The sequence below is a fragment of the Ictidomys tridecemlineatus genome, chromosome 11 (genome assembly GCF_052094955.1).
Source record: "Ictidomys tridecemlineatus isolate mIctTri1 chromosome 11, mIctTri1.hap1, whole genome shotgun sequence".
NCBI classification, from domain to species: Eukaryota; Metazoa; Chordata; class Mammalia; order Rodentia; family Sciuridae; genus Ictidomys; species Ictidomys tridecemlineatus.
In genome coordinates, this window is record NC_135487.1 from 119,111,236 (window position 1) to 119,120,777 (window position 9,542).

Here is a 9,542-nt window from a genome sequence, read left to right on the forward strand (position 1 = left end):
CCAACCAGCTGTGCCCTGTCAGGAGTCATAATTCATTTGTAGCCTCAAGAGACAGCCATTTCTTGGACCTTCTGGTGCCAGCCCTTCATTCCTGGTGGTCCCTGAGCTGAAGGACAGTTAAACGCAGACCAAGATGGGAAAAAGTTCAATCTTGCTTCCACCGAGGTTAGAAAAGGAGAGAGGGAGAAGAGGAAGAAAAACAAGCAGTTTTATATGTTCGTTTTAAAATAAGCCACAGTGGCAAAGCAACAAGGCTTGTATGCAAAGCATGGAGTAGATCCCTCTTACATCCAAACTCCTTCTTAAACATTTTTGGACTACTCAGAGATTCATCTTCTCTAATTCCATAAGTTCACATTGGGTTGCTTCTGTTATATTGTTCCCTGTGATTTAGCCACTTCTTGCAGGCCTGCTGTAGACTCCCCCATGCCAGGCACCTTGGTAACCCCAGAGGCTGTGCATACAGTAATGATGTGGCTTTGAATTTTGATTCCCATTAGCTCAGCACTTTGGATAAGCTTGATTTCTCTGAACCTCGGTTTTTTCCTCTGTAAAATTGGAATGGTATTTGCAGGTGTCCTCATGGGAATCTTGGGGTTAAATGAGACAAGATAGGTGAAATCCTGGCCAGTACCTTAGTAAGCAGATAATAGCTCTGTCATTACTATCAACTTCTTAATGGCAGGCAGTAGTTAGAGTTCCCTGTAGGACGGCTACTTTGAGGAGCCGTGTTTTAACTCATATGATGAGGGTTGTGGACTTACACATCTTCTCTTCTGGGGTCTCTGCATCCTATCTTTGGGCATAAGTAGGCTTTGGGGACTTTCACAACCAGGGCTTTAAGACAAGACCAGGTGATTCACCCAAAGACAGGCTGGTGGAGGGAGCTTCTTATCCTTTACCTGTTGCTTCCCCAGACTTGTTTTTGCATCTGTTCAGAGGCCTAAATAGCTAGCTTGCTCCTCACAGTGAGTGAACACAGTGAGAAAGTCAAGGGCCACCATGGGGACAAAGACACTATGGGGACAAAGGGCTAAGACCCTCCTGGGCCTTGACTCATAGCCTGAAATCCACTAAAAGAGAGCATAAGCTTTATCCTAAATGGACAAAGAAAATGTAGTATATATATACACAATAAAGTTTTAATCAGCCAAAAAGAGAAATAAAATTATGTCATTGGCAGGAAAACTAGTAGAACTATAGACCATTATGTTAAGATTAAGGGCCATATGTTTTCTATCATATGTGGAAGCTAGAGATGAAAAAGAAAAAGAAAGAGGGATGGCGGTGTCTTATAAAAATCAAAGGGAGATCAGTAGAGAAAAGGGACCAGGACTGGGAGGAAGGGAGGGGAAAGTGTTGGGGAGTGATATTGGCCAAACTATATTGCTATGTTTTGTGCACATATGAATGCATAACAACAAATCCCATCGTTACGTACAACTATAATGCACCAATTAAAAAAAAAAAGCAGTAGAAAGAAAATTCCTATTCTCCCACCTTAACTCAATTTGTCAAACACCCAAAGCATGGTAATGTGCCTTATTTATCTACACTCAACCTAACCAGCTTCAAACCCAGGTGCATCGCTAGGACAGGATGCTCTCGGTATGACTTTCATGAAGGAGACAAAACTGTTGAGGAGCCATTAAAACAGGAAATTCTCAGGCCCCTGACCTTGCTGATTCTCTTCCCCAGCCCGTCTGTTTTCCTCACCCCGCAGACACTGATCTTCCACTTCCACTTTTCCTCTTTCTGTCTTACCTCTCCCTCCCTTTTCTCTTTCTTCCTTTCTCCCTTCCTCCCTCTCCCCCCACCCACTTCTCATTCTCACTTTAACTCATCTCCTTCAAGACTGAAGCACCTTGATTCACGCTTGACTTGTTACAGCTCCCCTTTTTGGGTGGCCAGGGAAATCTAAAGCCATGCAGATTCAAGTGGCAATCAGGTGACAGTAGACACTGTCCTCTGGGACCTGGTGACATCTTTGAACTCTAACCATGCAGGAGTCTGCGGCTCTTTGCTCTGGAAATCTTTCTTTTCTCTCCTTTCTCCCCTATTTGTAAGCAGGAGAGCAGGTAAAGAGGCATTGGGGGGTAACAGGAAGACTTTGAATCTGGCAACACAGGAAACCCACTCCAAGTCTGATCACCCTGGAACCTTGTGAGGAGCCACTCCAAGTGCACGCACCTCTAAGTCCTGATGCACCACGGGGATCTAAAAGATCACTGTGATCTGGCATCGTAGTGCCCTGACGCGGCTTTTCCCTTGCTCAGATAACAAGGCAAGGTCCCAGGAGGGACTGAGCTACACTCTCCTGTTCCTTTGTAATCCTACCCCTTTGCCCTTTTGGGGATACAGTGTTCCATGAAGCCTCCCCTTGTGTGTTCCCTATATAAGAATAAAGAATTCCAGTGGCCTCTCTCTTTTGCCACGGACCCTGAGGTCAGAGGAACCATCACAGGACCCAAGGTAAAAGGTATTTCTCTGTCTCTGTGTGATCATTTCGGGCAGCCCATTTTACCTGGAGTGACCTTGAATGTTCAGTCATGGGACACGACAGAACCTGCCAATGAGAAAACAGGACTGATCCCTCAGAAGAAGTTGGCAGGCTCATGTGAAGACAGAGTTCTAGTCCCCTGACCAGCAGGTGTATAGGAATAAGGTCCCCAATTGGCATATGTATGGGGGTTTGAATCTCCTGAGTAACTGTAATCTATTCTTTTCTTTCCTCCCTTCCTCTTTCTCTCCCACTCTGGCTTCCATCTGTTCTACATTTTATTTATTTACTTATTTATCTATTTATTTACTTACTTATTTATTTATGCAGTATTGTGATTGAACCCAGGAGCACTCTACCACTGAGCTACTGCTCCAGTTCTTCATAGTTTGAGACTGGTTCTTGCAAAGTTTATGCAGGCTGACCTTGAATTTTGCTCCTCCTGTCTCAGTCACTGGGATTAGAGGCTTGAGCCTCTAGGCCCAGCTACAACTTTCTTTAATAAGTCTAGCAGTTTCTGCATTCTCTGCCCTTTCCTCTGGGGAACAAATCCCTTGACTCCTCCTCTTTCAGACCTTGGCCACTCCATGGGCTCTTGGCACCCTGGTCTGTTTGGTCTTGAGGGTGGTCTTTATTACCCCAACTTCTCCACTTAAAGTTTCTTACTCCTCCTTCTAAGACATCTTCTGCTTTCATGTCCAGAGGAGAGGTCTAGAGTTGGGCTCTGACTGGAATCGATGCAAAAATCACAACTTGTGGGATTTCCTCTGGGCTGGGGACCCTGACTCTATTACCTTGGGAACTGGAACCCCCAAAGCTCCTGAGTTAATGCAGGAATATTCAGAAGTGAAATGGTTGGATTGTGAGAGCTGTAACCCAATCAGTCCTTCCTAGTTTGAATGGACTGGCTGGATGGTAACTGTAGGCAGGTGGGGTGTTGCTGAAGGAGGTGGATCACTGAGGGTGTCCTCTGAAAGGATTTGTCTCCCTGAGGTCCCTTCTCCTTGCTATCTCTCATCATTCATTCACTTACTTGTTTTGGTACTGGGGATTGAACCCTGGGGTGCTTAACCACTGAGCCACATCCCCAACCCTTTTTCTTTTTAATTTTGAGACAGGGTATCGATGATAAATGGCTTACGGCTTCATCACTTGCTTGGTTTGGGGACATGGAAAGGTGCATAGTTAAACCTGCAATTTAGGACAAAGTCTGAGAAATCTCTCAAGGTAGGCATGCGACTACAGCTGTATCCCTAATCAGGCTGACAGAAGCTTTGAAAAAATATACTAATGTAGATCCTAACTCAGTGGAAGGAAAACCCCTGATAACCATAGATTTCAATACTCAGACATCTGGAGAAAATTACAAAAATTATAATAGGACATCAAACTCCTACTGCTACTATGATTGGTTTTTTTTTCTTATTAAATTATTTATTTATTCTAATTTGTCATACACGATGGCAGAATGCAATTCATTTTATATTACACATATAGAGCACAATTTCTCAAGTCACTGATTGTACACAAAGTATTTCCACACCATTCATACCTTCATACGTGTACTTTGGGTAATGATGTCTAACTCATTCCACCATCATTCCTACCTCCTTACCCCCTCCTTTCCCCTCCCTCCCCTTTGCCCTATTTAAAGTTCCTCCATTCCTCCCATGCTTCCCCCTTCCCCATCGCCATTATGAGTCAGCATCCTCAAATCAAAGTTTTTTGGGGACTGGCTTGCTTCACTTAGCATTATATTCTCCAACTCCATCCATTTACCTGCAAATGCCATGATTTTATTCTTTTTTAATGCTGAGTAATGTTCCATTGTGTATATATACCAAAGTTTCCCTATCCATTCATCTACTGAAAAGCATCTAGTTTGGTTCCATAATTTAGCTTTTGTGAATTGTGCTGTTAGAAATATTGATATGGCTGTGTCCCTATAGTATGCTGTGTAAAGATTTGCTTCCATTCTGGTGGGTCTCTATTCACCTCACTGATTTTGTTTCTTTTTAAGCCCTTATCAAGAAGAGTGAAGCTGATGGCATCACTATTCCAGACCTGAAACTATACTACAGAGCAGTAGTAACAAAAACGGCATGGTATTGGCACCAAAATAGACCTGTAGACCAATGGTACAGAAGAGAGGACACAGAATCTAACCCGCATAACTACAGTTATCTTATATTTGACAAAAGCACCAAAAACATACATTGGAGAAAAGATAGTCTCTTCAACAAATGGTGCTGGGAAAACTGGAAATCCACATGTAACAAAATGAAATTAAACCTCTATCTCTCACCATGCACAAAACTCAACTCAAAGTGGATCAAGGACCTAGGAATTAAACGAGAGACCTTGTGCTTAATGGAAGAAAAAGTAGGCCCAAATCTCCAGCATGTCAGATTAGGGCCCAACTTTCTTAATAAGACTCCCATAATACAATAATTAAAACCAAGAATCAATAAATGGGTGGATTCAAATTAAAAAGCTTCTTCTCAGCAAAAGAAAAAAATCAGTGAGGTTCATAGAGAGCCTACAGAATGGGAGCAAATCTTTACCACAAGCACATCAAATAGAGCACTAATCTCTAGGATATATAAAGCACTCAAAAAGCTTAACACCAAAATAAATAAATAAATAAATAAACCAATCAATAAATGGGTCAAGGAACTGAACAGACACTTCTAAGAAGAAGATATACAATCAATAACAAACATATGAAAAAATGTTCAACATCTCTAGCAATTAGAGAAATGCAAATCAAAACTACCCTAAGATTTTATCTCACTCCCAGTCAGAATAGCAGCTGTCAAGAATATAAACAACAATAAGTGTTGGCAACGACATGGGGGGAAAGGCACACTCATACACTGCTGGTGGGACTGCAAATTGGTGCAGCCAATCTGGAAAGCAGTATAGAGATTCCTTGGAAAACTGGGAATGGGACCACCATTTGACCCAGCTATCCCACTTCTCAGTTTATACCCAAAGGACTTAAAAACTGCTACTCTGATTGTTGAGGCCCTAAGTTGTTCAGTAACAGACAGGGCAGGAGACAAACTGGATGAGCACTCCTAGAAACTTGGAAATCGCTGACAGCCGTGGGGCCACATCAGTGTGCTCACTGCCTCAAGGAAGCTCTCTGGTAACAGGAATGCCTTAATTGTCCCCGCCCGGGGTGACTGAGTGGCAACCCAAGCCAGAGGCTCTTCCTGGTACTGCTGGAAGATGACTTTGCAGAATGACAGGACCTGAGTATCTACCTGGCTTCAGGATCCAGCATCACATATGGGAACAACCTTCAATGACCCTTGATATGGCAGGACTGTCCAGACTAACTCACATACACTGTGTAAGAACCTGTAGAGGACCTCAAACACCTGTTTTCTTTCTTTCTTTCTTTCTTTCTTTTTTTTTTTTTTTGCAAAGATGGGGGTTGACTGTACTGCTGATTGAACCCAGGAGAGTTTTACCACGGAGATATACTATCAGCCTTTTTGATTTCTTATTTTTGAATCAGGTTCTTACTGAATTTGCATTCCTTCTGTCTCAGACTCCTGAGTCACTGGGGTTATAGATGTGCCAGGCTCTCAAGTTCCAGTTTCAAGAAAGTTAATCCACTGACAAGAGAAGTAATGTTAAGATAAGAAGTAATGTTAAGATAAGTGGTGATATCTTGCAGGAAGCCTGTTTGTGGTTATCAAGTTATCATACTTACATTGTCATACTTACATTCTTTGCCATTTTGAACCAAGCCCTCTTTTCTGCCCCTACCGAATTTAGAACGGGACCTAACTCCATTACTACTATATTTCCTGTGATGATATTACTCATAATCCCAACAGGTTTTTTGTTTTGGTTTTGGTACCAGGGATTAAACCCAAGGGTGTTTTATCACTGAGTCATATCCCCACAACTTTTAAAATTTTATTTGGAGACAGAGATCTAAGCTAAGTTGCTTAGGGCCTCACAAAGTTGCTGAAGCTGGGTTTGAACTTGTGATCCTCCTGCCTCAGCCTCCCGAGCCACTGAAATTACAGGCATGTGCCACCATGCCTGGCCTTCCCATTTGCTTTTGTCAAGAACCAGTGGGAAGAAACTTTCTTATTGGTCTCTAGGATTGTAGCTATAGAAATGGCCTCTCCTACTGTGGATTTCTTATCCCTATCTACACCATAACCAGGGAGCCACAATTTCTCCCTGTATATCACCTAAACCTCACTCTAGTAAATGGCTCTGCAAAATCTGCACTCTTCCTTGTTAACCTTTCAACGCTGCAGTCTTGACCCACACTTCCACACCTAGATCTCACTCCATGTTTTAACCACTCAAATAAGAACAAAATGCTCCTCCTTAAGTTGCTGAAATCTCTCAGTGGGGGACAAACACAGGAGGGACAAAGAGCACATGCATTCCTGGGCCTAACCCATAGCCTGACAGTCATTAAAAGATAGTAAGTTCTTTCCTGCTTCCAACATAAAGGATAAATAAAGCTTTGAGGGGACCAAAACGTGGCAAATTCCCAAGACACTTCACTTGTTACTTGGCCGTGCTCTGAGTTTTTTTTATAACAGCTACAGCAAGTCATCGTCTCACCAGGCAGAGACTGTCTACACAGGATGCGGGTCAATGTGAAAAGCTTTGGGTCCAGTATGACCTTCTGACCAACCGTGAGTCACTCAGAGTCAGTGTCCACACAGGAAAAGGAAACAAACCTTTCAAAGGCACGAAGACCACTTCGCATTCCTAAACCTTAGCTCCCCCTTGCAATCAGCCCCTTCACAGGAATAAAACTTGCTCCCCTCATTCAGAGAGGCCAGCTTGGCGCCCCCTCGGGCAATGTTGGGTCTCCCTTCTCAAGGAGACGTCGAGATTAAAGTCTTGCCTGAGCATTCACCCACCTGACTTGTTTTCGTTTTCTACCGTCGCCAAGTTCCCATGCCCAGCACCAGCAGTACCCCAGGGCATGCTGCCGTCCGAGGGAAGGAGAAAGAGTCTCTGGATTAAGTTTGTATTTCCTTTCTTTTCTTTTCACGCCAGGCCACATCATTTGGACACCAGTTGACCCTATCTAAGCAGACCTTTGAGAGTCACATGGCATTCCATTTACTTCTCATGACAGTCAGCAAGGGAGATATTATGTTCCCGGTTTCTCTTTGGGGTAAAGGCAGACTCAAAGCAACGAAGTAATTTTCTTGAAGGGACACACCTTTTTGGTCCAAAATAATATCCTACTGGTATCTTCCCTTCTTAAATTAAGAGGGTTGGGAGATAGAGTCTACATAATCAAATAGACCACCCCTTGATACAGTCTGAAAGATCCTCCTCCAAGTTGTTTGATGCCTGCCTTGACACAGCTGCAGGGTCCACCCATAGGTCCCCGCTAGGTTGCTTACACAGACATTCTGCCACCCACAGATCTGCTCTGACTTTTCCCAGGTGCTGTCCTCCATTCAGACCGCCCTTCCCTTCTTCTTTTTTGTTTGTTTGGTGGGGCGGATCAGGGATTGAACTCAGGGGCACTCCACCACTGAGCCACATCCCCAGCCCTATTTTGTATTTTATTTAGAGACAGGGTCTTGCTGAATTGCTTAGTGCCTCGCTTGTGCTGAGGCTGGTTTTGAACTTGCGATCCTCTTGCCTCAGCCTCCTGAGCCTCTATACAGGTATGCATCACTGTACCCAGTTGCCCTTTCCTTCCAACAGAGACTCAATTGATCAGATTATGTTTTGTGCATAATGAATCCCATATCACGAATAATTTTAGTGCACCAAAATTTACATCAAGGGGCTGGGGTAGTGGCTAAGTGGTAGAGTGCTTGCCTAGTACATGTGAGACACTTCAATCTTCAGCACCACATAAAAAATAAATGAAATAAAGATTTTGTGTCCATCTACAACTAAAAAAACATTTTTTAAAATTAAAAAAAATTACATCAAAAATAAATAAAGTGAAAATAAAAGAGCCTTGAATACTCTCACCTCCCATTACCCCACTAGCCTCCGGCAGTCATTTCCCACGCCACTTTCTCAGTGTTATTTGCCTCTGAAAAGTGTTCTATGCAAATACAAGTTAGAAACAACCCAAAAGAATGAAGAACAGCTTAGGTGCAGTGTGGCTGTATTAACAAATATCAGGCTTCTATTCAAGATCTTATTTTTAAAGAAAGCTGGGATAATGATCATGACAGAGTGACAAAAAGTCATATATAAAGTACATATGCCATAGGAGCCCAGTTATCTAAATGAATGTGAATAAGCATAGTGAGACACTAGGAAAAGTTACTCTGTACCAGAAAATTAACAGTGCTCCTCCTGTCCCGGGTAACGAGGTCATGAATGAATGTACTTTTAACTTTATCCTTTTCATACATATGCGTATATTTATATATGCACATATATATTTATACATATACATTTTATATATGTATATATTTTACACATATGTATTTATTTATATATGTATTAAATATGTATATAAATACATATTTATTCATATATACATACTTATATGTATATATGTATATACATATATTTATATAAGTATTTATATATTTATGTGTATATACATATATATTTATATAAATATTTACATATTTATATGCATATGTGTATATATATATGTATGTATATATATATATATATATAGACAGACAGAGAGAGAGAGAGAGAGAGAGAGAGAGAGATTGGGGATTGATCCTAGAGGAGCTTTGCCACTGAGTTACATCCCCAGACCTTTTTATATTTTATTTTGAGATAGGGTCTTGGTAAGTTGCAGAGGCTGGCCTTCAACTTGCAATTCTCCTGTCTCTCTCCCCCTCTATATTTCCAATCCCCTTGCTGGGATTATTACAAGAGTGTACCCTTGCATCCTGCTTGATCAATTTTCTATAATATCCACATATGTTTTTAAATTAGAAAGCTTTTTTAATAAACAATTGAGAAACCTTTCTTACAATGGCCTCATCTTGTGTAGAAGCTTGTATTGTTTCCTCAAGACTAGCAGTTTCTATTCAAGTGATAAGAACAAGACGCC